Below are 26,614 nucleotides of genomic sequence, written 5' to 3'. Positions count from 1 at the left end.
CAAATGCCCCATACCTTTTGGACCTCTCTGCTTTCCTGTGGACTAGAACCTCAAAACCGCCATTTTTCACTCTCTGCACACTCCGGAGCATAAAACACAAACGTCCAGCCGCTGCTCCCACAGCAAAGGAGCCAGGGGGGAAAAGTCATGCTGGTCCTCACTGCCTCCGGGAACCCCTTCAAATGCCCCACACCTTTTGGACCTCTCTGCTTTCCTGTGGACTAGAACCTCAAAACCGCCATTTTTCACTCTCGGCACACTCCGCAGCAAAAAACGCAAACGTCCAGCCGCTGCTCCCACAGCAAAGGAGCCAGGGGGGAAAAGTCATGCTGGTCCTCACTGCCTCCGGGAACCCCTTCAAATGCCCCACACCTTTTGGACCTCTCTGCTTTCCTGTGGACTAGAACCTCAAAACCGCCATTTTTCACTTTCGTCAGGCTCTGGAGTAAAAAACGCAAATGTTTAGCCGCTGCTCCCACAGCAAAGGAGCCAGGGGGGAAAAGTCATGCTGGTCCTCACTGCCTCCGGGAACCCCTTCAAATGCCCCACACCTTTTGGACCTCTCTGCTTTCCTGTGGACTATAAACTCAAAACCGCCATTTTTCACTCTCGGCACACTCCGGAGCAAAAAATGCAAACGTCCAGCCGCTGCTCCCACAGCAAAGGAGCCAGGGGGGAAAAGTCATGCTGGTCCTCACTGCCTCCGGGAACCCCTTCAAATGCCCCACACCTTTTGGACCTCTCTGCTTTCCTGTGGACTATAACCTCTAAACCGCCATTTTTCACTCTCGGCACACTCTGGAGCAAAAAACGCAAACGTCCAGCTGCTGCTCCCACAGCAAAGGAGCCAGGGGGGAAAAGTCATGCTGGTCCTCACTGCCTCCGGGAACCCCTTCAAATGCCCCACACCTTTTGGACCTCTCTGCTTTCCTGTGGACTAGAACCTCAAAAGCACTATTTTTCACTCTCGGCACACTCCGGAGCAAAAAACGCAAATGTCCAGCCGCTGCTCCCACAGCAAAGGAGCCAGGGGGGAAAAGTCATGCTGGTCCTCACTGCCTCCGGGAACCCCTTCAAATGCCCCACACCTTTTGGACCTCTCTGCTTTCCTGTGGACTAGAACCTCAAAACCGCCATTTTTCACTCTCTGCACACTCCGGAGCATAAAACGCAAACGTCCAGCCGCTGCTCCCACAGCAAAGGAGCCAGGGGGGAAAAGTCATGCTGGTCCTCACTGCCTCCGGGAACCCCTTCAAATGCCCCACACCTTTTGGACCTCTCTGCTTTCCTGTGGACTAGAACCTCAAAACCGCCATTTTTCACTCTCGGCACACTCCGCAGCAAAAAACGCAAACGTCCAGCCGCTGCTCCCACAGCAAAGGAGCCAGGGGGGAAAAGTCATGCTGGTCCTCACTGCCTCCGGGAACCCCTTCAAATGCCCCACACCTTTTGGACCTCTCTGCTTTCCTGTGGACTAGAACCTCAAAACCGCCATTTTTCACTTTGGTCAGGCTCTGGAGTAAAAAACGCAAATGTTTAGCCGCTGCTCCCACAGCAAAGGAGCCAGGGGGGAAAAGTCATGCTGGTCCTCACTGCCTCCGGGAACCCCTTCAAATGCCCCACACCTTTTGGACCTCTCTGCTTTCCTGTGGACTATAACCTCAAAACCATCATTTTTCACTCTCGTCAGCCTCCGGAGCAAAAACGCAAACGTCCAGCCGCTGCTCCCACAGCAAAGGAGCCAGGGGGGAAAAGTCATGCTGGTCCTCACTGCCTCCGGGAACCCCTTCAAATGCCCCACACCTTTTGGACCTCTCTGCTTTCCTGTGGACTAGAACCTCAAAACCGCCATTTTTCACTCTCTGCACACTCCGGAGCAAAAAACGCAAACGTCCAGCCGCTGCTCCCACAGCAAAGGAGCCAGGGGGGAAAAGTCATGCTGGTCCTCACTGCCTCCGGGAACCCCTTCAAATGCCCCACACCTTTTGGACCTCTCTGCTTTCCTGTGGACTAGAACCTCAAAAGCACCATTTTTCACTCTCTGCACACTCCGGAGCAAAAAATGCAAACGTCCAGCCGCTGCTCCCACAGCAAAGGAGCCAGGGGGGAAAATTCATGCTGGTCCTCACTGCCTCCGGGAACCCCTTCAAATGCCCCACACCTTTTGGACCTCTCTGCTTTCCTGTGGACTAGAACCTCAAAACCGCCATTTTTCACTCTCGGCACACTCCGGAGCAAAAAACGCAAACGTCCAGCCGCTGCTCCCACAGCAAAGGAGCCAGGGGGGAAAAGTCATGCTGGTCCTCACTGCCTCCGGGAACCCCTTCAAATGCCCCACACCTTTTGGACCTCTCTGCTTTCCTGTGGACTAGAACCTCAAAACCGCCATTTTTCACTCTCGGCACACTCCGGAGCAAAAAACGCAAACGTCCAGCCGCTGCTCCCACAGCAAAGGAGCCAGGGGGGAAAAGTCATGCTGGTCCTCACTGCCTCCGGGAACCCCTTCAAATGCCCCACACCTTTTGGACCTCTCTGCTTTCCTGTGGACTAGAACCTCAAAACCGCCATTTTTCACTTTCGTCAGGGTCTGGAGCAAAAAACGCAAACGTTTAGCCGCTGCTCCCACAGCAAAGGAGCCAGGGGGGAAAAGTCATGCTGGTCCTCACTGCCTCCGGGAACCCCTTCAAATGCCCCACACCTTTTGGACCTCTCTGCTTTCCTGTGGACTATAACCTCAAAACCGCCATTTTTCACTCTCGGCACACTCCGGAGCAAAAAATGCAAACGTCCAGCCGCTGCTCCCACAGCAAAGGAGGCAGGGGGGAAAAGTCATGCTGGTCCTCACTGCCTCCGGGAACCCCTTCAAATGCCCCACACCTTTTGGACCTCTCTGCTTTCCTGTGGACTAGAACCTCAAAAGCACCATTTTTCACTCTCGGCACACTCCGGAGCAAAAAACGCAAACGTCCAGCCGCTGCTCCCACAGCAAAGGAGCCAGGGGGGAAAAGTCATGCTGGTCCTCACTGCCTCCGGGAACCCCTTCAAATGCCCCACACCTTTTGGACCTCTCTGCTTTCCTGTGGACTAGAACCTCAAAACCGCCATTTTTCACTCTCGGCACACTCCGGAGCAAAAAACGCAAACGTCCAGCCGCTGCTCCCACAGCAAAGGAGCCAGGGGGGAAAAGTCATGCTGGTCCTCACTGCCTCCGGGAACCCCTTCAAATGCCCCCACACCTTTTGGACCTCTCTGCTTTCCTGTGGACTATAACCTCAAAACCGTCATTTTTCACTTTCGTCAGCCTCCGGAGCAAAAACGCAAACGTCCAGCCGCTGCTCCCACAGCAAAGGAGCCAGGGGGGAAAAGTCATGCTGGTCCTCACTGCCTCCGGGAACCCCTTCAAATGCCCCACACCTTTTGGACCTCTCTGCTTTCCTGTGGACTAGAACCTCAAAACCGCCATTTTTCACTCTCTGCACACTCCGGAGCAAAAAACGCAAACGTCCAGCCGCTGCTCCCACAGCAAAGGAGCCAGGGGGGAAAAGTCATGCTGGTCCTCACTGCCTCCGGGAACCCCTTCAAATGCCCCACACCTTTTGGACCTCTCTGCTTTCCTGTGGACTAGAACCTCAAAACCGCCATTTTTCACTCTCGGCACACTCCGGAGCAAAAAAAGCAAACGTCCAGCCGCTGCTCCCACAGCAAAGGAGCCAGGGGGGAAAAGTCATGCTGGTCCTCACTGCCTCCGGGAACCCCTTCAAATGCCCCACACCTTTTGGACCTCTCTGCTTTCCTGTGGACTAGAACCTCAAAACCAGCATTTTTCACTCTCGGCACACTCCGAAACAAAAAACGCAAACGTCCAGCCGCTGCTCCCACAGCAAAGGAGCCAGGGGGGAAAAGTCATGCTGGTCCTCACTGCCTCCGGGAACCCCTTCAAATGCCCCACACCTTTTGGACCTCTCTGCTTTCCTGTGGACTATAACCTCAAAACCGCCATTTTTCACTCTCGGCACACTCCGGAGCAAAAATCGCAAACGTCCAGCCGCTGCTCCCACAGCAAAGGAGCCAGGGGGGAAAAGTCATGCTGGTCCTCACTGCCTCCGGGAACCCCTTCAAATGCCCCACACCTTTTGGACCTCTCTGCTTTCCTGTGGACTAGAACCTCAAAACAGCCATTTTTCACTCTCTGCACACTCCGGAGCAAAAAACGCAAACGTCCAGTCGCTGCTCCCACAGCAAAGGAGCCAGGGGGGAAAAGTCATGCTGGTCCTCACTGCCTCCGGGAACCCCTTCAAATGCCCCACACCTTTTGGACCTCTCTGCTTTCCTGTGGACTAGAACCTCAAAACCGCCATTTTTCACTCTCGGCACACTCCGGAGCAAAAAACGCAAACGTCCAGCCGCTGCTCCCACAGCAAAGGAGCCAGGGGGGAAAAGTCATGCTGGTCCTCACTGCCTCCGGGAACCCCTTCAAATGCCCCACACCTTTTGGACCTCTCTGCTTTCCTGTGGACTAGAACCTCAAAACCGCCATTTTTCACTCTCGGCACACTCCGGAGCAAAAAACACAAACGTCCAGCCGCTGCTCCCACAGCAAAGGAGCCAGGGGGGAAAAGTCATGCTGGTCCTCACTGCCTCCGGGAACCCCTTCAAATGCCCCACACCTTTTGGACCTCTCTGCTTTCCTGTGGACTAGAACCTCAAAACCGCCATTTTTCACTCTCGGCACACTCCGGAGCAAAAAACGCAAACGTCCAGCCGCTGCTCCCACAGCAAAGGAGCCAGGGGGGAAAAGTCATGCTGGTCCTCACTGCCTCCGGGAACCCCTTCAAATGCCCCACACCTTTTGGACCTCTCTGCTTTCCTGTGGACTAGAACCTCAAAACCGCCATTTTTCACTTTCGTCCGGCTCTGGAGCAAAAAATGCAAACGTTTAGCCGCTGCTCCCACAGCAAAGGAGCCAGGGGGGAAAAGTCATGCTGGTCCTCACTGCCTCTGGGAACCCCTTCAAATGCCCCACACCTTTTGGACCTCTCTGCTTTCCTGTGGACTAGAACCTCAAAACCGCCATTTTTCACTCTCGGCACACTCCGGAGCAAAAAATGCAAACGTCCAGCCGCTGCTCCCACAGCAAAGGAGCCAGGGGGGAAAAGTCATGCTGGTCCTCACTGCCTCCGGGAACCCCTTCAAATGCCCCACACCTTTTGGACCTCTCTGCTTTCCTGTGGACTAGAACCTCAAAAGAACTATTTTTCACTCTCGGCACACTCCGGTGTAAAAAACGCAAACGTCCAGCCGCTGCTCCCACAGCAAAGGAGCCAGGGGGGAAAAGTCATGCTGGTCCTCACTGCCTCCGGGAACCCCTTCAAATGCCCCACACCTTTTGGACCTCTCTGCTTTCCTGTGGACTAGAACCTCAAAACCGCCATTTTTCACTCTCGGCACACTCCGGAGCAAAAATCGCAAACGTCCAGCCGCTGCTCCCACAGCAAAGGAGCCAGGGGGGAAAAGTCATGCTGGTCCTCACTGCCTCCGGGAACCCCTTCAAATGCCCCACACCTTTTGGACCTCTCTGCTTTCCTGTGGACTAGAACCTCAAAACCGCCATTTTTCACTCTCGGCACACTCCGGAGCAAAAAACGCAAACGTCCAGCCGCTGCTCCCACAGCAAAGGAGCCAGGGGGGAAAAGTCATGCTGGTCCTCACTGCCTCCGGGAACCCCTTCAAATGCCCCACACCTTTTGGACCTCTCTGCTTTCCTGTGGACTAGAACCTCAAAACCGCCATTTTTCACTCTCGGCACACTCCGGAGCAAAAAACACAAACGTCCAGCCGCTGCTCCCACAGCAAAGGAGCCAGGGGGGAAAAGTCATGCTGGTCCTCACTGCCTCCGGGAACCCCTTCAAATGCCCCACACCTTTTGGACCTCTCTGCTTTCCTGTGGACTAGAACCTCAAAACCGCCATTTTTCACTCTCGGCACACTCCGGAGCAAAAAATGCAAACGTCCAGCCGCTGCTCCCACAGCAAAGGAGCCAGGGGGGAAAAGTCATGCTGGTCCTCACTGCCTCCGGGAACCCCTTCAAATGCCCCACACCTTTTGGACCTCTCTGCTTTCCTGTGGACTAGAACCTCAAAAGAACTATTTTTCACTCTCGGCACACTCCGGTGTAAAAAACGCAAACGTCCAGCCGCTGCTCCCACAGCAAAGGAGCCAGGGGGGAAAAGTCATGCTGGTCCTCACTGCCTCCGGGAACCCCTTCAAATGCCCCACACCTTTTGGACCTCTCTGCTTTCCTGTGGACTAGAACCTCAAAACCGCCATTTTTCACTCTCGGCACACTCCGGAGCAAAAATCGCAAACGTCCAGCCGCTGCTCCCACAGCAAAGGAGCCAGGGGGGAAAAGTCATGCTGGTCCTCACTGCCTCCGGGAACCCCTTCAAATGCCCCACACCTTTTGGACCTCTCTGCTTTCCTGTGGACTAGAACCTCAAAACCGCCATTTTTCACTCTCGGCACACTCCGGAGCAAAAAACGCAAACGTCCAGCCGCTGCTCCCACAGCAAAGGAGCCAGGGGGGAAAAGTCATGCTGGTCCTCACTGCCTCCGGGAACCCCTTCAAATGCCCCACACCTTTTGGACCTCTCTGCTTTCCTGTGGACTATAACCTCAAAACCGTCATTTTTCACTCTCGTCAGCCTCCGGAGCAAAAAATGCAAACGTCCAGCCGCTGCTCCCACAGCAAAGGAGCCAGGGGGGAAAAGTCATGCTGGTCCTCACTGCCTCCGGGAACCCCTTCAAATGCCCCACACCTTTTGGACCTCTCTGCTTTCCTGTGGACTAGAACCTCAAAACCGCCATTTTTCACTCTCGGCACACTCCGGAGCAAAAAACGCAAACGTCCAGCCGCTGCTCCCACAGCAAAGGAGCCAGGGGGGAAAAGTCATGCTGGTCCTCACTGCCTCCGGGAACCCCTTCAAATGCCCCACACCTTTTGGACCTCTCTGCTTTCCTGTGGACTAGAACCTCAAAACCGCCATTTTTCACTCTCGGCACACTCCGGAGCAAAAAACACAAACGTCCAGCCGCTGCTCCCACAGCAAAGGAGCCAGGGGGGAAAAGTCATGCTGGTCCTCACTGCCTCCGGGAACCCCTTCAAATGCCCCACACCTTTTGGACCTCTCTGCTTTCCTGTGGACTAGAACCTCAAAACCGCCATTTTTCACTCTCGGCACACTCCGGAGCAAAAAACGCAAACGTCCAGCCGCTGCTCCCACAGCAAAGGAGCCAGGGGGGAAAAGTCATGCTGGTCCTCACTGCCTCCGGGAACCCCTTCAAATGCCCCACACCTTTTGCACCTCTCTGCTTTCCTGTGGACTATAACCTCAAAAGAACTATTTTTCACTCTCGGCACACTCCGGAGCAAAAAACGCAAACGTCCAGCCGCTGCTCCCACAGCAAAGGAGCCAGGGGGGAAAAGTCATGCTGGTCCTCACTGCCTCCGGGAACCCCTTCAAATGCCCCACACCTTTTGGACCTCTCTGCTTTCCTGTGGACTATAACCTCAAAAGAACTATTTTTCACTCTCGGCACACTCCGGTGTAAAAAACGCAAACGTCCAGCCGCTGCTCCCACAGCAAAGGAGCCAGGGGGGAAAAGTCATGCTGGTCCTCACTGCCTGCGGGAACCCCTTCAAATGCCCCACACCTTTTGGACCTCTCTGCTTTCCTGTGGACTAGAACCTCAAAACCGCCATTTTTCACTCTCGCCACACTCCGGAGCAAAAATCGCAAACGTCCAGCCGCTGCTCCCACAGCAAAGGAGCCAGGGGGGAAAAGTCATGCTGGTCCTCACTGCCTCCGGGAACCCCTTCAAATGCCCCATACCTTTTGGACCTCTCTGCTTTCCTGTGGACTAGAACCTCAAAACCGCCATTTTTCACTCTCGGCACACTCCGGAGCAAAAAACGCAAACGTCCAGCCGCTGCTCCCACAGCAAAGGAGCCAGGGGGGAAAAGTCATGCTGGTCCTCACTGCCTCCGGGAACCCCTTCAAATGCCCCACACCTTTTGGACCTCTCTGCTTTCCTGTGGACTATAACCTCAAAACCGCTATTTTTCACTCTCGGCACACTCCGGAGCAAAAAACGCAAACGTCCAGCCGCTGCTCCCACAGCAAAGGAGCCAGGGGGGAAAAGTCATGCTGGTCCTCACTGCCTCCGGGAACCCCTTCAAATGCCCCACACCTTTTGGACCTCTCTGCTTTCCTGTGGACTAGAACCTCAAAAGCACCATTTTTCACTCTCGGCACACTCCGGAGCAAAAAACGCAAACGTCCAGCCGCTGCTCCCACAGCAAAGGAGCCAGGGGGGAAAAGTCATGCTGGTCCTCACTGCCTGCGGGAACCCCTTCAAATGCCCCACACCTTTTGGACCTCTCTGCTTTCCTGTGGACTAGAACCTCAAAACCGCCATTTTTCACTCTCGGCACACTCCGGAGCAAAAAACGCAAACGTCCAGCCGCTGCTCCCACAGCAAAGGAGCCAGGGGGGAAAAGTCATGCTGGTCCTCACTGCCTCCGGGAACCCCTTCAAATGCCCCACACCTTTTGGACCTCTCTGCTTTCCTGTGGACTATAACCTCAAAACCGTCATTTTTCACTTTCGTCAGCCTCCGGAGCAAAAACGCAAACGTCCAGCCGCTGCTCCCACAGCAAAGGAGCCAGGGGGGAAAAGTCATGCTGGTCCTCACTGCCTCCGGGAACCCCTTCAAATGCCCCACACCTTTTGGACCTCTCTGCTTTCCTGTGGACTAGAACCTCAAAACCGCCATTTTTCACTCTCTGCACACTCCGGAGCAAAAAACGCAAACGTCCAGCCGCTGCTCCCACAGCAAAGGAGCCAGGGGGGAAAAGTCATGCTGGTCCTCACTGCCTCCGGGAACCCCTTCAAATGCCCCACACCTTTTGGACCTCTCTGCTTTCCTGTGGACTAGAACCTCAAAACCGCCATTTTTCACTCTCGGCACACTCCGGAGCAAAAAAAGCAAACGTCCAGCCGCTGCTCCCACAGCAAAGGAGCCAGGGGGGAAAAGTCATGCTGGTCCTCACTGCCTCCGGGAACCCCTTCAAATGCCCCACACCTTTTGGACCTCTCTGCTTTCCTGTGGACTAGAACCTCAAAACCAGCATTTTTCACTCTCGGCACACTCCGAAACAAAAAACGCAAACGTCCAGCCGCTGCTCCCACAGCAAAGGAGCCAGGGGGGAAAAGTCATGCTGGTCCTCACTGCCTCCGGGAACCCCTTCAAATGCCCCACACCTTTTGGACCTCTCTGCTTTCCTGTGGACTATAACCTCAAAACCGCCATTTTTCACTCTCGGCACACTCCGGAGCAAAAATCGCAAACGTCCAGCCGCTGCTCCCACAGCAAAGGAGCCAGGGGGGAAAAGTCATGCTGGTCCTCACTGCCTCCGGGAACCCCTTCAAATGCCCCACACCTTTTGGACCTCTCTGCTTTCCTGTGGACTAGAACCTCAAAACCGCCATTTTTCACTCTCGGCACACTCCGGAGCAAAAAACACAAACGTCCAGCCGCTGCTCCCACAGCAAAGGAGCCAGGGGGGAAAAGTCATGCTGGTCCTCACTGCCTCCGGGAACCCCTTCAAATGCCCCACACCTTTTGGACCTCTCTGCTTTCCTGTGGACTAGAACCTCAAAACCGCCATTTTTCACTCTCGGCACACTCCGGAGCAAAAAACGCAAACGTCCAGCCGCTGCTCCCACAGCAAAGGAGCCAGGGGGGAAAAGTCATGCTGGTCCTCACTGCCTCCGGGAACCCCTTCAAATGCCCCACACCTTTTGGACCTCTCTGCTTTCCTGTGGACTAGAACCTCAAAACCGCCATTTTTCACTTTCGTCCGGCTCTGGAGCAAAAAATGCAAACGTTTAGCCGCTGCTCCCACAGCAAAGGAGCCAGGGGGGAAAAGTCATGCTGGTCCTCACTGCCTCTGGGAACCCCTTCAAATGCCCCACACCTTTTGGACCTCTCTGCTTTCCTGTGGACTAGAACCTCAAAACCGCCATTTTTCACTCTCGGCACACTCCGGAGCAAAAAATGCAAACGTCCAGCCGCTGCTCCCACAGCAAAGGAGCCAGGGGGGAAAAGTCATGCTGGTCCTCACTGCCTCCGGGAACCCCTTCAAATGCCCCACACCTTTTGGACCTCTCTGCTTTCCTGTGGACTAGAACCTCAAAAGAACTATTTTTCACTCTCGGCACACTCCGGTGTAAAAAACGCAAACGTCCAGCCGCTGCTCCCACAGCAAAGGAGCCAGGGGGGAAAAGTCATGCTGGTCCTCACTGCCTCCGGGAACCCCTTCAAATGCCCCACACCTTTTGGACCTCTCTGCTTTCCTGTGGACTAGAACCTCAAAACCGCCATTTTTCACTCTCGGCACACTCCGGAGCAAAAATCGCAAACGTCCAGCCGCTGCTCCCACAGCAAAGGAGCCAGGGGGGAAAAGTCATGCTGGTCCTCACTGCCTCCGGGAACCCCTTCAAATGCCCCACACCTTTTGGACCTCTCTGCTTTCCTGTGGACTAGAACCTCAAAACCGCCATTTTTCACTCTCGGCACACTCCGGAGCAAAAAACGCAAACGTCCAGCCGCTGCTCCCACAGCAAAGGAGCCAGGGGGGAAAAGTCATGCTGGTCCTCACTGCCTCCGGGAACCCCTTCAAATGCCCCACACCTTTTGGACCTCTCTGCTTTCCTGTGGACTAGAACCTCAAAACCGCCATTTTTCACTCTCGGCACACTCCGGAGCAAAAAACACAAACGTCCAGCCGCTGCTCCCACAGCAAAGGAGCCAGGGGGGAAAAGTCATGCTGGTCCTCACTGCCTCCGGGAACCCCTTCAAATGCCCCACACCTTTTGGACCTCTCTGCTTTCCTGTGGACTAGAACCTCAAAACCGCCATTTTTCACTCTCGGCACACTCCGGAGCAAAAAATGCAAACGTCCAGCCGCTGCTCCCACAGCAAAGGAGCCAGGGGGGAAAAGTCATGCTGGTCCTCACTGCCTCCGGGAACCCCTTCAAATGCCCCACACCTTTTGGACCTCTCTGCTTTCCTGTGGACTAGAACCTCAAAAGAACTATTTTTCACTCTCGGCACACTCCGGTGTAAAAAACGCAAACGTCCAGCCGCTGCTCCCACAGCAAAGGAGCCAGGGGGGAAAAGTCATGCTGGTCCTCACTGCCTCCGGGAACCCCTTCAAATGCCCCACACCTTTTGGACCTCTCTGCTTTCCTGTGGACTAGAACCTCAAAACCGCCATTTTTCACTCTCGGCACACTCCGGAGCAAAAATCGCAAACGTCCAGCCGCTGCTCCCACAGCAAAGGAGCCAGGGGGGAAAAGTCATGCTGGTCCTCACTGCCTCCGGGAACCCCTTCAAATGCCCCACACCTTTTGGACCTCTCTGCTTTCCTGTGGACTAGAACCTCAAAACCGCCATTTTTCACTCTCGGCACACTCCGGAGCAAAAAACGCAAACGTCCAGCCGCTGCTCCCACAGCAAAGGAGCCAGGGGGGAAAAGTCATGCTGGTCCTCACTGCCTCCGGGAACCCCTTCAAATGCCCCACACCTTTTGGACCTCTCTGCTTTCCTGTGGACTATAACCTCAAAACCGTCATTTTTCACTCTCGTCAGCCTCCGGAGCAAAAAATGCAAACGTCCAGCCGCTGCTCCCACAGCAAAGGAGCCAGGGGGGAAAAGTCATGCTGGTCCTCACTGCCTCCGGGAACCCCTTCAAATGCCCCACACCTTTTGGACCTCTCTGCTTTCCTGTGGACTAGAACCTCAAAACCGCCATTTTTCACTCTCGGCACACTCCGGAGCAAAAAACGCAAACGTCCAGCCGCTGCTCCCACAGCAAAGGAGCCAGGGGGGAAAAGTCATGCTGGTCCTCACTGCCTCCGGGAACCCCTTCAAATGCCCCACACCTTTTGGACCTCTCTGCTTTCCTGTGGACTATAACCTCAAAAGAACTATTTTTCACTCTCGGCACACTCCGGAGCAAAAAACGCAAACGTCCAGCCGCTGCTCCCACAGCAAAGGAGCCAGGGGGGAAAAGTCATGCTGGTCCTCACTGCCTCCGGGAACCCCTTCAAATGCCCCACACCTTTTGGACCTCTCTGCTTTCCTGTGGACTAGAACCTCAAAACCGCCATTTTTCACTCTCGGCACACTCCGGAGCAAAAAACACAAACGTCCAGCCGCTGCTCCCACAGCAAAGGAGCCAGGGGGGAAAAGTCATGCTGGTCCTCACTGCCTCCGGGAACCCCTTCAAATGCCCCACACCTTTTGGACCTCTCTGCTTTCCTGTGGACTATAACCTCAAAAGAACTATTTTTCACTCTCGGCACACTCCGGTGTAAAAAACGCAAACGTCCAGCCGCTGCTCCCACAGCAAAGGAGCCAGGGGGGAAAAGTCATGCTGGTCCTCACTGCCTCCGGGAACCCCTTCAAATGCCCCACACCTTTTGGACCTCTCTGCTTTCCTGTGGACTAGAACCTCAAAACCGCCATTTTTCACTCTCGCCACACTCCGGAGCAAAAATCGCAAACGTCCAGCCGCTGCTCCCACAGCAAAGGAGCCAGGGGGGAAAAGTCATGCTGGTCCTCACTGCCTCCGGGAACCCCTTCAAATGCCCCATACCTTTTGGACCTCTCTGCTTTCCTGTGGACTAGAACCTCAAAACCGCCATTTTTCACTCTCGGCACACTCCGGAGCAAAAAACGCAAACGTCCAGCCGCTGCTCCCACAGCAAAGGAGCCAGGGGGGAAAAGTCATGCTGGTCCTCACTGCCTCCGGGAACCCCTTCAAATGCCCCACACCTTTTGGACCTCTCTGCTTTTCTGTGGACTAGAACCTCAAAAGAGCCATTTTTCACTCTCTGCACACTCCGGAGCAAAAAACGCAAACGTCCAGCCGCTGCTCCCACAGCAAAGGAGCCAGGGGGGAAAAGTCATGCTGGTCCTCACTGCCTGCGGGAACCCCTTCAAATGCCCCACACCTTTTGGACCTCTCTGCTTTCCTGTGGACTAGAACCTCAAAACCGCCATTTTTCACTCTCGGCACACTCCGGAGCAAAAAACGCAAACGTCCAGCCGCTGCTCCCACAGCAAAGGAGCCAGGGGGGAAAAGTCATGCTGGTCCTCACTGCCTCCGGGAACCCCTTCAAATGCCCCACACCTTTTGGACCTCTCTGCTTTCCTGTGGACTAGAACCTCAAAACCGCCATTTTTCACTCTCGGCACACTCCGGAGCAAAAAACACAAACGTCCAGCCGCTGCTCCCACAGCAAAGGAGCCAGGGGGGAAAAGTCATGCTGGTCCTCACTGCCTCCGGGAACCCCTTCAAATGCCCCACACCTTTTGGACCTCTCTGCTTTCCTGTGGACTATAACCTCAAAACCGCTATTTTTCACTCTCGGCACACTCCGGAGCAAAAAACGCAAACGTCCAGCCGCTGCTCCCACAGCAAAGGAGCCAGGGGGGAAAAGTCATGCTGGTCCTCACTGCCTCCGGGAACCCCTTCAAATGCCCCACACCTTTTGGACCTCTCTGCTTTCCTGTGGACTAGAACCTCAAAAGCACCATTTTTCACTCTCGGCACACTCCGGAGCAAAAAACGCAAACGTCCAGCCGCTGCTCCCACAGCAAAGGAGCCAGGGGGGAAAAGTCATGCTGGTCCTCACTGCCTCCGGGAACCCCTTCAAATGCCCCACACCTTTTGGACCTCTCTGCTTTCCTGTGGACTAGAACCTCAAAACCGCCATTTTTCACTCTCGGCACACTCCGGAGCAAAAAACGCAAACGTCCAGCCGCTGCTCCCACAGCAAAGGAGCCAGGGGGGAAAAGTCATGCTGGTCCTCACTGCCTCCGGGAACCCCTTCAAATGCCCCACACCTTTTGGACCTCTCTGCTTTCCTGTGGACTATAACCTCAAAACCGTCATTTTTCACTTTCGTCAGCCTCCGGAGCAAAAACGCAAACGTCCAGCCGCTGCTCCCACAGCAAAGGAGCCAGGGGGGAAAAGTCATGCTGGTCCTCACTGCCTCCGGGAACCCCTTCAAATGCCCCACACCTTTTGGACCTCTCTGCTTTCCTGTGGACTAGAACCTCAAAACCGCCATTTTTCACTCTCTGCACACTCCGGAGCAAAAAACGCAAACGTCCAGCCGCTGCTCCCACAGCAAAGGAGCCAGGGGGGAAAAGTCATGCTGGTCCTCACTGCCTCCGGGAACCCCTTCAAATGCCCCACACCTTTTGGACCTCTCTGCTTTCCTGTGGACTAGAACCTCAAAACCGCCATTTTTCACTCTCGGCACACTCCGGAGCAAAAAAAGCAAACGTCCAGCCGCTGCTCCCACAGCAAAGGAGCCAGGGGGGAAAAGTCATGCTGGTCCTCACTGCCTCCGGGAACCCCTTCAAATGCCCCACACCTTTTGGACCTCTCTGCTTTCCTGTGGACTAGAACCTCAAAACCAGCATTTTTCACTCTCGGCACACTCCGAAACAAAAAACGCAAACGTCCAGCCGCTGCTCCCACAGCAAAGGAGCCAGGGGGGAAAAGTCATGCTGGTCCTCACTGCCTCCGGGAACCCCTTCAAATGCCCCACACCTTTTGGACCTCTCTGCTTTCCTGTGGACTATAACCTCAAAACCGCCATTTTTCACTCTCGGCACACTCCGGAGCAAAAATCGCAAACGTCCAGCCGCTGCTCCCACAGCAAAGGAGCCAGGGGGGAAAAGTCATGCTGGTCCTCACTGCCTCCGGGAACCCCTTCAAATGCCCCACACCTTTTGGACCTCTCTGCTTTCCTGTGGACTAGAACCTCAAAACAGCCATTTTTCACTCTCTGCACACTCCGGAGCAAAAAACGCAAACGTCCAGTCGCTGCTCCCACAGCAAAGGAGCCAGGGGGGAAAAGTCATGCTGGTCCTCACTGCCTCCGGGAACCCCTTCAAATGCCCCACACCTTTTGGACCTCTCTGCTTTCCTGTGGACTAGAACCTCAAAACCGCCATTTTTCACTCTCGGCACACTCCGGAGCAAAAAACGCAAACGTCCAGCCGCTGCTCCCACAGCAAAGGAGCCAGGGGGGAAAAGTCATGCTGGTCCTCACTGCCTCCGGGAACCCCTTCAAATGCCCCACACCTTTTGGACCTCTCTGCTTTCCTGTGGACTAGAACCTCAAAACCGCCATTTTTCACTCTCGGCACACTCCGGAGCAAAAAACACAAACGTCCAGCCGCTGCTCCCACAGCAAAGGAGCCAGGGGGGAAAAGTCATGCTGGTCCTCATTGCCTCTGGGAACCCCTTCAAATGCCCCACACCTTTTGGACCTCTCTGCTTTCCTGTGGACTAGAACCTCAAAACCGCCATTTTTCACTCTCGGCACACTCCGGAGCAAAAAATGCAAACGTCCAGCCGCTGCTCCCACAGCAAAGGAGCCAGGGGGGAAAAGTCATGCTGGTCCTCACTGCCTCCGGGAACCCCTTCAAATGCCCCACACCTTTTGGACCTCTCTGCTTTCCTGTGGACTAGAACCTCAAAAGCACTATTTTTCACTCTCGGCACACTCCGGTGTAAAAAACGCAAACGTCCAGCCGCTGCTCCCACAGCAAAGGAGCCAGGGGGGAAAAGTCATGCTGGTCCTCACTGCCTCCGGGAACCCCTTCAAATGCCCCACACCTTTTGGACCTCTCTGCTTTCCTGTGGACTAGAACCTCAAAACCGCCATTTTTCACTCTCGGCACACTCCGGAGCAAAAATCGCAAACGTCCAGCCGCTGCTCCCACAGCAAAGGAGCCAGGGGGGAAAAGTCATGCTGGTCCTCACTGCCTCCGGGAACCCCTTCAAATGCCCCACACCTTTTGGACCTCTCTGCTTTCCTGTGGACTAGAACCTCAAAACCGCCATTTTTCACTCTCGGCACACTCCGGAGCAAAAAACGCAAACGTCCAGCCGCTGCTCCCACAGCAAAGGAGCCAGGGGGGAAAAGTCATGCTGGTCCTCACTGCCTCCGGGAACCCCTTCAAATGCCCCACACCTTTTGGACCTCTCTGCTTTCCTGTGCACTATAACCTCAAAACCGTCATTTTTCACTCTCGTCAGCCTCCGGAGCAAAAAATGCAAACGTCCAGCCGCTGCTCCCACAGCAAAGGAGCCAGGGGGGAAAAGTCATGCTGGTCCTCACTGCCTCCGGGAACCCCTTCAAATGCCCCACACCTTTTGGACCTCTCTGCTTTCCTGTGGACTAGAACCTCAAAACCGCCATTTTTCACTCTCGGCACACTCCGGAGCAAAAAACGCAAACGTCCAGCCGCTGCTCCCACAGCAAAGGAGCCAGGGGGGAAAAGTCATGCTGGTCCTCACTGCCTCCGGGAACCCCTTCAAATGCCCCACACCTTTTGGACCTCTCTGCTTTCCTGTGGACTAGAACCTCAAAACCGCCATTTTTCACTCTCGGCACACTCCGGAGCAAAAAACACAAACGTCCAGCCGCTGCTCCCACAGCAAAGGAGCCAGGGGGGAAAAGTCATGCTGGTCCTCACTGCCTCCGGGAACCCCTTCAAATGCCCCACACCTTTTGGACCTCTCTGCTTTCCTGTGGACTAGAACCTCAAAACCGCCATTTTTCACTCTCGGCACACTCCGGAGCAAAAAACGCAAACGTCCAGCCGCTGCTCCCACAGCAAAGGAGCCAGGGGGGAAAAGTCATGCTGGTCCTCACTGCCTCCGGGAACCCCTTCAAATGCCCCACACCTTTTGGACCTCTCTGCTTTCCTGTGGACTATAACCTCAAAACCGCTATTTTTCACTCTCGGCACACTCCGGAGCAAAAAACGCAAACGTCCAGCCGCTGCTCCCACAGCAAAGGAGCCAGGGGGGAAAAGTCATGCTGGTCCTCACTGCCTCCGGGAACCCCTTCAAATGCCCCACACCTTTTGGACCTCTCTGCTTTCCTGTGGACTATAACCTCAAAAGAACTATTTTTCACTCTCGGCACACTCCGGTGTAAAAAACGCAAACGTCCAGCCGCTGCTCCCACAGCAAAGGAGCCAGGGGGGAAAAGTCATGCTGGTCCTCACTGCCTCCGGGAACCCCTTCAAATGCCCCACACCTTTTGGACCTCTCTGCTTTCCTGTGGACTAGAACCTCAAAACCGCCATTTTTCACTCTCGCCACACTCCGGAGCAAAAATCGCAAACGTCCAGCCGCTGCTCCAACAGCAAAGGAGCCAGGGGGGAAAAGTCATGCTGGTCCTCACTGCCTCCGGGAACCCCTTCAAATGCCCCATACCTTTTGGACCTCTCTGCTTTCCTGTGGACTAGAACCTCAAAACCGCCATTTTTCACTCTCGGCACACTCCGGAGCAAAAAACGCAAACGTCCAGCCGCTGCTCCCACAGCAAAGGAGCCAGGGGGGAAAAGTCATGCTGGTCCTCACTGCCTCCGGGAACCCCTTCAAATGCCCCACACCTTTTGGACCTCTCTGCTTTTCTGTGGACTAGAACCTCAAAAGAGCCATTTTTCACTCTCTGCACACTCCGGAGCAAAAAACGCAAACGTCCAGCCGCTGCTCCCACAGCAAAGGAGCCAGGGGGGAAAAGTCATGCTGGTCCTCACTGCCTCCGGGAACCCCTTCAAATGCCCCACACCTTTTGGACCTCTCTGCTTTCCTGTGGACTAGAACCTCAAAACCGCCATTTTTCACTCTCGGCACACTCCGGAGCAAAAAACGCAAACGTCCAGCCGCTGCTCCCACAGCAAAGGAGCCAGGGGGGAAAAGTCATGCTGGTCCTCACTGCCTCCGGGAACCCCTTCAAATGCCCCACACCTTTTGGACCTCTCTGCTTTCCTGTGGACTATAACCTCAAAAGAACTATTTTTCACTCTCGGCACACTCCGGTGTAAAAAACGCAAACGTCCAGCCGCTGCTCCCACAGCAAAGGAGCCAGGGGGGAAAAGTCATGCTGGTCCTCACTGCCTCCGGGAACCCCTTCAAATGCCCCACACCTTTTGGACCTCTCTGCTTTCCTGTGGACTAGGACCTCAAAACCGCCATTTTTCACTCTCGGCACACTCCGGAGCAAAAATCGCAAACGTCCAGCCGCTGCTCCCACAGCAAAGGAGCCAGGGGGGAAAAGTCATGCTGGTCCTCACTGCCTCCGGGAACCCCTTCAAATGCCCCATACCTTTTGGACCTCTCTGCTTTCCTGTGGACTAGAACCTCAAAACCGCCATTTTTCACTCTCGGCACACTCCGGAGCAAAAAACGCAAACGTCCAGCCGCTGCTCCCACAGCAAAGGAGCCAGGGGGGAAAAGTCATGCTGGTCCTCACTGCCTCCGGGAACCCCTTCAAATGCCCCACACCTTTTGGACCTCTCTGCTTTTCTGTGGACTAGAACCTCAAAAGAGCCATTTTTCACTCTCTGCACACTCCGGAGCAAAAAACGCAAACGTCCAGCCGCTGCTCCCACAGCAAAGGAGCCAGGGGGGAAAAGTCATGCTGGTCCTCACTGCCTGCGGGAACCCCTTCAAATGCCCCACACCTTTTGGACCTCTCTGCTTTCCTGTGGACTAGAACCTCAAAACCGCCATTTTTCACTCTCGGCACACTCCGGAGCAAAAAACGCAAACGTCCAGCCGCTGCTCCCACAGCAAAGGAGCCAGGGGGGAAAAGTCATGCTGGTCCTCACTGCCTCCGGGAACCCCTTCAAATGCCCCACACCTTTTGGACCTCTCTGCTTTCCTGTGGACTAGAACCTCAAAACCGCCATTTTTCACTTGCGTCAGGCTCTGGAGCAAAAAACGCAAACGTCCAGCCGCTGCTCCCACAGCAAAGGAGCCAGGGGGGAAAAGTCATGCTGGTCCTCACTGCCTCCGGGAACCCCTTCAAATGCCCCACACCTTTTGGACCTCTCTGCTTTCCTGTGGACTAGAACCTCAAAACCGCCATTTTTTACTCTCGGCACACTCCGGAGCAAAAAATGCAAACGTCCAGCCGCTGCTCCCACAGCAAAGGAGCCAGGGGGGAAAAGTCATGCTGGTCCTCACTGCCTCCGGGAACCCCTTCAAATGCCCCACACCTTTTGGACCTCTCTGCTTTCCTGTGGACTAGAACCTCAAAACCGCCATTTTTCACTCTCGGCACACTCCGGAACAAAAATTGCAAACGTCCAGCCGCTGCTCCCACAGCAAAGGAGCCAGGGGGGAAAAGTCATGCTGGTCCTCACTGCCTCCGGGAACCCCTTCAAATGCCCCACACCTTTTGGACCTCTCTGCTTTCCTGTGGACTAGAACCTCAAAACCGCCATTTTTCACTCTCGGCACACTCCGCAGCAAAAAACGCAAACGTCCAGCCGCTGCTCCCACAGCAAAGGAGCCAGGGGGGAAAAGTCATGCTGGTCCTCACTGCCTCCGGGAACCCCTTCAAATGCCCCACACCTTTTGGACCTCTCTGCTTTCCTGTGGACTATAACCTCAAAACCGCCATTTTTCACTCTCGGCACACTCCGGAGCAAAAAACGCAAACGTCCAGCCGCTGCTCCCACAGCAAAGGAGCCAGGGGGGAAAAGTCATGCTGGTCCTCACTGCCTCCGGGAACCCCTTCAAATGCCCCACACCTTTTGGACCTCTCTGCTTTCCTGTGGACTAGAACCTCAAAAGAACTATTTTTCACTCTCGTCAGCCTCCGGAGCAAAAAACGCAAACGTCCAGCCGCTGCTCCCACAGCAAAGGAGCCAGGGGGGAAAAGTCATGCTGGTCCTCACTGCCTCCGGGAACCCCTTCAAATGCCCCACACCTTTTGGACCTCTCTGCTTTCCTGTGGACTAGAACCTCAAAACCGCCATTTTTCACTCTCGGCACACTCCGGAGCAAAAAACGCAAACGTCCAGCCGCTGCTCCCACAGCAAAGGAGCCAGGGGGGAAAAGTCATGCTGGTCCTCACTGCCTCTGGGAACCCCTTCAAATGCCCCACACCTTTTGGACCTCTCTGCTTTCCTGTGGACTAGAACCTCAAAACCGCCATTTTTCACTCTCTGCACACTCCGGAGCAAAAAACACAAACGTCCAGCCGCTGCTCCCACAGCAAAGGAGCCAGGGGGGAAAAGTCATGCTGGTCCTCACTGCCTCCGGGAACCCCTTCAAATGCCCCACACCTTTTGGACCTCTCTGCTTTCCTGTGGACTAGAACCTCAAAACCGCCATTTTTCACTCTCGGCACACTCCGGAGCAAAAAACGCAAACGTCCAGCCGCTGCTCCCACAGCAAAGGAGCCAGGGGGGAAAAGTCATGCTGGTCCTCACTGCCTCCGGGAACCCCTTCAAATGCCCCACACCTTTTGGACCTCTCTGCTTTCCTGTGGACTAAAACCTCAAAACCGCCATTTTTCACTCTCGGCACACTCCGGAGCAAAAAACGCAAACGTCCAGCCGCTGCTCCCACAGCAAAGGAGCCAGGGGGGAAAAGTCATGCTGGTCCTCACTGCCTCCGGGAACCCCTTCAAATGCCCCACACCTTTTGGACCTCTCTGCTTTCCTGTGGACTAGAACCTCAAAACCGCCATTTTTCACTCTCGGCACACTCCGGAGCAAAAAACGCAAACGTCCAGCCGCTGCTCCCACAGCAAAGGAGCCAGGGGGGAAAAGTCATGCTGGTCCTCACTGCCTCCGGGAACCCCTTCAAATGCCCCACACCTTTTGGACCTCTCTGCTTTCCTGTGGACTAGAACCTCAAAACCGCCATTTTTCACTCTCTGCACACTCCGGAGCAAAAAACACAAACGTCCAGCCGCTGCTCCCACAGCAAAGGAGCCAGGGGGGGAAAGTCATGCTGGTCCTCACTGCCTCCGGGAACCCCTTCAAATGCCCCACACCTTTTGGACCTCTCTGCTTTCCTGTGGACTAGAACCTCAAAACCGCCATTTTTCACTCTCGGCACACTCCGGAGCAAAAAACGCAAACGTCCAGCCGCTGCTCCCACAGCAAAGGAGCCAGGGAGGAAAAGTCATGCTGGTCCTCACTGCCTCCGGGAACCCCTTCAAATGCCCCACACCTTTTGGACCTCTCTGCTTTCCTGTGGACTAGAACCTCAAAACCGCCATTTTTCACTTTCGTCAGGCTCTGGAGCAAAAAACGCAAACGTTTAGCCGCTGCTCCCACAGCAAAGGAGCCAGGGGGGAAAAGTCATGCTGGCCCTCACTGCCTCTGGGAACCCCTTCAAATGCCCCACACCTTTTGGACCTCTCTGCTTTCCTGTGGACTAGAACCTCAAAACCGCCATTTTTCACTCTCGGCACACTCCGGAGCAAAAAATGCAAACGTCCAGCCGCTGCTCCCACAGCAAAGGAGCCAGGGGGGAAAAGTCATGCTGGTCCTCACTGCCTCCGGGAACCCCTTCAAATGCCCCACACCTTTTGGACCTCTCTGCTTTCCTGTGGACTAGAACCTCAAAACCGCCATTTTTCACTCTCGGCACACTCCGGAGCAAAAAACGCAAACGTACAGCCGCTGCTCCCACAGCAAAGGAGCCAGGGGGGAAAAGTCATGCTGGTCCTCACTGCCTCCGGGAACCCCTTCAAATGCCCCACACCTTTTGGACCTCTCTGCTTTCCTGTGGACTAGAACCTCAAAACCGCCATTTTTCACTCTCGGCACACTCCGGAGCAAAAAACGCAAACGTCCAGCCGCTGCTCCCACAGCAAAGGAGCCAGGGGGGAAAAGTCATGCTGGTCCTCACTGCCTCCGGGAACCCCTTCAAATGCCCCACACCTTTTGGACCTCTCTGCTTTCCTGTGGACTAGAACCTCAAAACCGCCATTTTTCACTCTCGGCACACTCCGGAGCAAAAAACGCAAACGTCCAGCCGCTGCTCCCACAGCAAAGGAGCCAGGGGGGAAAAGTCATGCTGGTCCTCACTGCCTCCGGGAACCCCTTCAAATGCCCCACACCTTTTGGACCTCTCTGCTTTCCTGTGGACTAAAACCTCAAAACCGCCATTTTTCAGTCTCGGCACACTCCGGAGCAAAAAACGCAAACGTCCAGCCGCTGCTCCCACAGCAAAGGAGCCAGGGGGGAAAAGTCATGCTGGTCCTCACTGCCTCCGGGAACCCCTTCAAATGCCCCACACCTTTTGGACCTCTCTGCTTTCCTGTGGACTAGAACCTCAAAACCGCCATTTTTCACTCTCGGCACACTCCGGAGCAAAAAACGCAAACGTCCAGCCGCTGCTCCCACAGCAAAGGAGCCAGGGGGGAAAAGTCATGCTGGTCCTCACTGCCTCCGGGAACCCCTTCAAATGCCCCACACCTTTTGGACCTCTCTGCTTTCCTGTGGACTAGAACCTCAAAAACGCCATTTTTCACTCTCGGCACACACCGGAGCAAAAAACGCAAACGTCCAGCCGCTGCTCCCACAGCAAAGGAGCCAGGGGGGAAAAGTCATGCTGGTCCTCACTGCCTCCGGGAACCCCTTCAAATGCCCCACACCTTTTGGACCTCTCTGCTTTCCTGTGGACTAGAACCTCAAAACCGCCATTTTTCACTCTCTGCACACTCCGGAGCAAAAAACACAAACGTCCAGCCGCTGCTCCCACAGCAAAGGAGCCAGGGGGGAAAAGTCATGCTGGTCCTCACTGCCTCCGGGAACCCCTTCAAATGCCCCACACCTTTTGGACCTCTCTGCTTTCCTGTGGACTAGAACCTCAAAACCGCCATTTTTCACTCTCGGCACACTCCGGAGCAAAAAACGCAAACGTTTAGCCGCTGCTCCCACAGCAAAGGAGCCAGGGGGGAAAAGTCATGCTGGTCCTCACTGCCTCTGGGAACCCCTTCAAATGCCCCACACCTTTTGGACCTCTCTGCTTTCCTGTGGACTAGAACCTCAAAACCGCCATTTTTCACTCTCGGCACACTCCGGAGCAAAAAATGCAAACGTCCAGCCGCTGCTCCCACAGCAAAGGAGCCAGGGGGGAAAAGTCATGCTGGTCCTCACTGCCTCCGGGAACCCCTTCAAATGCCCCACACCTTTTGGACCTCTCTGCTTTCCTGTGGACTAGAACCTCAAAACCGCCATTTTTCACTCTCGGCACACTCCGGAGCAAAAAACGCAAACGTACAGCCGCTGCTCCCACAGCAAAGGAGCCAGGGGGGAAAAGTCATGCTGGTCCTCACTGCCTCCGGGAACCCCTTCAAATGCCCCACACCTTTTGGACCTCTCTGCTTTCCTGTGGACTAGAACCTCAAAACCGCCATTTTTCACTCTCGGCACAATCCGGAGCAAAAAACGCAAACGTCCAGCCGCTGCTCCCACAGCAAAGGAGCCAGGGGGGAAAAGTCATGCTGGTCCTCACTGCCTCCGGGAACCCCTTCAAATGCCCCACACCTTTTGGACCTCTCTGCTTTCCTGTGGACTAGAACCTCAAAACCGCCATTTTTCACTCTCGGCACACTCCGGAGCAAAAAACGCAAACGTCCAGCCGCTGCTCCCACAGCAAAGGAGCCAGGGGGGAAAAGTCATGCTGGTCCTCACTGCCTCCGGGAACCCCTTCAAATGCCCCACACCTTTTGGACCTCTCTGCTTTCCTGTGGACTAGAACCTCAAAACCGCCATTTTTCACTCTCGGCACACTCCGGAGCAAAAAACGCAAACGTCCAGCCGCTGCTCCCACAGCAAAGGAGCCAGGGGGGAAAAGTCATGCTGGTCCTCACTGCCTCCGGGAACCCCTTCAAATGCCCCACACCTTTTGGACCTCTCTGCTTTCCTGTGGACTAGAACCTCAAAACCGCCATTTTTCACTCTCGGCACACTCCGGAGCAAAAAACGCAAACGTCCAGCCGCTGCTCCCACAGCAAAGGAGCCAGGGGGGAAAAGTCATGCTGGTCCTCACTGCCTCCGGGAACCCCTTCAAATGCCCCACACCTTTTGGACCTCTCTGCTTTCCTGTGGACTAAAACCTCAAAACCGCCATTTTTCAGTCTCGGCACACTCCGGAGCAAAAAACGCAAACGTCCAGCCGCTGCTCCCACAGCAAAGGAGCCAGGGGGGAAAAGTCATGCTGGTCCTCACTGCCTCCGGGAACCCCTTCAAATGCCCCACACCTTTTGGACCTCTCTGCTTTCCTGTGGACTAGAACCTCAAAACCGCCATTTTTCACTCTCGGCACACTCCGGAGCAAAAAACGCAAACGTCCAGCCGCTGCTCCCACAGCAAAGGAGCCAGGGGGGAAAAGTCATGCTGGTCCTCACTGCCTCCGGGAACCCCTTCAAATGCCCCACACCTTTTGGACCTCTCTGCTTTCCTGTGGACTAGAACCTCAAAAACGCCATTTTTCACTCTCGGCACACACCGGAGCAAAAAACGCAAACGTCCAGCCGCTGCTCCCACAGCAAAGGAGCCAGGGGGGAAAAGTCATGCTGGTCCTCACTGCCTCCGGGAACCCCTTCAAATGCCCCACACCTTTTGGACCTCTCTGCTTTCCTGTGGACTAGAACCTCAAAACCGCCATTTTTCACTCTCTGCACACTCCGGAGCAAAAAACACAAACGTCCAGCCGCTGCTCCCACAGCAAAGGAGCCAGGGGGGAAAAGTCATGCTGGTCCTCACTGCCTCCGGGAACCCCTTCAAATGCCCCACACCTTTTGGACCTCTCTGCTTTCCTGTGGACTAGAACCTCAAAACCGCCATTTTTCACTCTCGGCACACTCCGGAGCAAAAAACGCAAACGTTTAGCCGCTGCTCCCACAGCAAAGGAGCCAGGGGGGAAAAGTCATGCTGGTCCTCACTGCCTCTGGGAACCCCTTCAAATGCCCCACACCTTTTGGACCTCTCTGCTTTCCTGTGGACTAGAACCTCAAAACCGCCATTTTTCACTCTCGGCACACTCCGGAGCAAAAAATGCAAACGTCCAGCCGCTGCTCCCACAGCAAAGGAGCCAGGGGGGAAAAGTCATGCTGGTCCTCACTGCCTCCGGGAACCCCTTCAAATGCCCCACACCTTTTGGACCTCTCTGCTTTCCTGTGGACTAGAACCTCAAAACCGCCATTTTTCACTCTCGGCACACTCCGGAGCAAAAAACGCAAACGTCCAGCCGCTGCTCCCACAGCAAAGGAGCCAGGGGGGAAAAGTCATGCTGGTCCTCACTGCCTCCGGGAACCCCTTCAAATGCCCCACACCTTTTGGACCTCTCTGCTTTCCTGTGGACTAGAACCTCAAAACCGCCATTTTTCACTCTCGGCACACTCCGGAGCAAAAAACGCAAACGTCCAGCTGCTGCTCCCACAGCAAAGGAGCCAGGGGGGAAAAGTCATGCTGGTCCTCACTGCCTCCGGGAACCCCTTCAAATGCCCCACACCTTTTGGACCTCTCTGCTTTCCTGTGGACTAGAACCTCAAAACCGCCATTTTTCACTCTCGGCACACTCCGGAGCAAAAAACGCAAACGTCCAGCCGCTGCTCCCACAGCAAAGGAGCCAGGGGGGAAAAGTCATGCTGGTCCTCACTGCCTCCGGGAACCCCTTCAAATGCCCCACACCTTTTGGACCTCTCTGCTTTCCTGTGGACTAGAACCTCAAAACCGCCATTTTTCACTCTCGGCACACTCCGGAGCAAAAAACGCAAACGTCCAGCCGCTGCTCCCACAGCAAAGGAGCCAGGGGGGAAAAGTCATGCTGGTCCTCACTGCCTCCGGGAACCCCTTCAAATGCCCCACACCTTTTGGACCTCTCTGCTTTCCTGTGGACTAGAACCTCAAAACCGCCATTTTTCACTCTCGGCACACTCCGGAGCAAAAAACACAAACGTCCAGCCGCTGCTCCCACAGCAAAGGAGCCAGGGGGGAAAAGTCATGCTGGTCCTCACTGCCTCCGGGAACCCCTTCAAATGCCCCACACCTTTTGGACCTCTCTGCTTTCCTGTGGACTAGAACCTCAAAACCGCCATTTTTCACTCTCGGCACACTCCGGAGCAAAAAACGCAAACGTCCAGCCGCTGCTCCCACAGCAAAGGAGCCAGGGAGGAAAAGTCATGCTGGTCCTCACTGCCTCCGGGAACCCCTTCAAATGCCCCACACCTTTTGGACCTCTCTGCTTTCCTGTGGACTAGAACCTCAAAACAGCCATTTTTCACTTGCGTCAGGCTCTGGAGCAAAAAACGCAAACGTCCAGCCGCTGCTCCCACAGCAAAGGAGCCAGGGGGGAAAAGTCATGCTGGTCCTCACTGCCTCTGGGAACCCCTTCAAATGCCCCACACCTTTTGGACCTCTCTGCTTTCCTGTGGACTATAACCTCAAAACCGCCATTTTTCACTCTCGGCACACTCCGGAGCAAAAAATGCAAACGTCCAGCCGCTGCTCCCACAGCAAAGGAGCCAGGGGGGAAAAGTCATGCTGGTCCTCACTGCCTCCGGGAACCCCTTCAAATGCCCCACACCTTTTGGACCTCTCTGCTTTCCTGTGGACTAGAACCTCAAAACCGCCATTTTTCAGTCTCGGCACACTCCGGAGCAAAAAATGCAAACGTCCAGCCGCTGCTCCCACAGCA

Source organism: Vanellus vanellus (genome assembly GCF_965231255.1).
Source record: "Vanellus vanellus genome assembly, chromosome: 28".
In the NCBI taxonomy this organism is placed as follows: domain Eukaryota; kingdom Metazoa; phylum Chordata; class Aves; order Charadriiformes; family Charadriidae; genus Vanellus; species Vanellus vanellus.
Note: the sequence above shows the minus strand (reverse complement) of the source record.